We start from the raw sequence: 2,132 nt of genomic DNA, 5'->3' as shown, positions 1-2,132 counted from the left end.
ATCTGTGTATTCAAAATGGTTAGGATAGATAGTTACATTCTCTTAATGAATAGAGAGATTTGTTCTAATGGTGTTTGTAAATAGGATATCATGTCCACATCTTGTACAGCAATTAACCACTAGGAAGAGAGTATGCAATGTGTTAATTATTGAAACTGTCCTACCACTTTGGTTTGAAACTGTCTCATTGCTATTCATTTCTCAATAAAATTATGGGAAAAAAATAGAAAAATAAAATAAGAAATAAGGCAGAGGCTGTAGCTTAGCGTGAAGTCCTCAGTTCAGTTGTTCAAGTAAAACACTTACAACTACATGTATCCTTGATTTTCACATTAATTTCTTTTTTAAATTTTTTTTCATGTTAAATTCTGATAGCCAAGTGATTATCTGATTAATTTGTTCACTCATAGGCAATCTAGCATTACTTTTTCTGGAAGCTTTGAACAAGATCTTGTACCTTCTGAGCCCTCAAGAAATGTGAACCAAAACTTAACCATCTTGGGGGAAGGATGGCTTATCCTCTAGGATCCTTCATATCATGTCCTGAAGGAAAGAAACCCTTTCTGTGGTAACCCTCCAAGAATTTACTAAGATAATGAATCTTTTAACCAGAATTAACATTAACTAGGGGGCCAGAAGGCATAGTTCAGTGGTAGTGTGTGTGTTCAGCAAGCTAGAGAGGCTATGGGTTCAATCTCCAACACAAAAACCAAAATCAAAACCAAAAAATGGATGGATGGATGTTTGGACAGATGGATGGCTGGATAATGCAGATAGATAGATAGATAGATAGATAGATAGATAGATAGATAGATAGACAGATAGATAGACAGACAGATAGATAAAGGTGGAATTGACATTAGCAGAAGATGTATTAGAGTACCTGCAACAGATTTAACAAGAAATATAATGTGTCTTTCCAAAGGACTTAGGATCTGGGGATATAGCTCAGCAGTACAGCACCTGCCTGGCAAGCCCAAGGCCCTGAGTTTGATTCCTCTATCAAAAAAAAAAAAAATAAAAGAACTTGGAGAAAATAAGCAATCATTTTACTTTCACTTAGTCTTATCTTAATAACTGTTATTACATCAACATTGCAATCAAAGGAGGCCAGATGAACAAAAGCACAAATTCCAGAATACAATACAAAAGACTTCTCTTGGGCTGGGGATGTAGCTCAGCGGCAGGCACTAGCAAGCTCAGGGCCCTGAATTCAACTCCTCATACCAAAAAAGAAAACAGGGGTGGGGAGGAGAGACTTCTCTTGCCAAAAATTTAATTGAGTCATTAAAAAATTGCCACATGTGGGTCTGGTTTTTTCACTTACATTTCTTGTTACATAGGTCTTGCTTTATCTTGGTCTTAACAATCCAGCAGAAAAGTATAAAAATGAGGTATACAAAGTAAAGCCATATTAATATACTGAGCTGTAAAAGGCCCAAGTCAACAACTTCTGACTTTGCCAGTCCTATGGATAACCCACTACTGGACTATATTGGATTATTTTGCTGAATTCATGCACCTACAATGTTTAAATGGCAATGGAATTCCCATCTTTGACAAAGTTAAACAAAAGGGGATATAAATGAAGGACCATTTTGTATCTATATATACAAAATAGGATAGATATGCAGCTACTTTCTCTTAATTCAATGAGAAGAAAGATTTGTACGAATAGTGTTTGGACAAGATATCATGTCTGCATCTTGTGCTATGAATAACCACTATGAAGACAACAATAGGCAATGTATTAATTATTGAAACTGTCCTACTAATCGGCTTTGTCTCATTGCTGTTTGTTTCTCAATAAAATTAATAAAAAATAAAAAATAATTTCCTAATAAAAACCATTTGGTGCTTGCTTCGGCAGCACATATACTAAAATTGGAATGATACAGAGAAGATTGGCATGGCCCCTGTGCAAGGATGACATGCAAATTCGTGAAGCGTTCCATATTTTTTAGCAGTTCACTGGAAAGATTCTCACCCTGACTAACTATATATACTGACACCTGTGAACTAAGCAACTGCACTGAAGATGGTAATCTGTAATAGTAGTTTCATGCTTGGAGTGCCTGTCATTCTGGTCTTCTGAATACGGGCTGCTTGTCATGACATGCCAGTTGCTGCTG

At 36.0% G+C, this 2,132-nt stretch overlaps 1 protein-coding gene and 1 non-coding gene across 2 annotated transcripts in view; one reads left to right on the top strand and one right to left on the bottom strand.

Annotated features, from left to right (window-relative positions):
• Myo6 (myosin VI) overlaps positions 1 to 2,132 on the bottom strand; it is a 165,690-nt gene that overhangs the window by 155,268 nt on the left and 8,290 nt on the right. The gene's annotated exons all lie outside the window — the stretch shown is intronic.
• LOC111817558 lies at positions 1,855 to 1,961 on the top strand. Its single transcript, XR_002821724.1, has one exon. It is a non-coding gene; the product is annotated as a U6 spliceosomal RNA (small nuclear RNA).

The sequence above is a fragment of the Octodon degus genome, unplaced genomic scaffold (assembly GCF_000260255.1).
Source record: "Octodon degus isolate 3935 unplaced genomic scaffold, OctDeg1.0 scaffold00061, whole genome shotgun sequence".
In the NCBI taxonomy this organism is placed as follows: domain Eukaryota; kingdom Metazoa; phylum Chordata; class Mammalia; order Rodentia; family Octodontidae; genus Octodon; species Octodon degus.
This window is presented reverse-complemented; position numbering and strand designations above follow the sequence as displayed.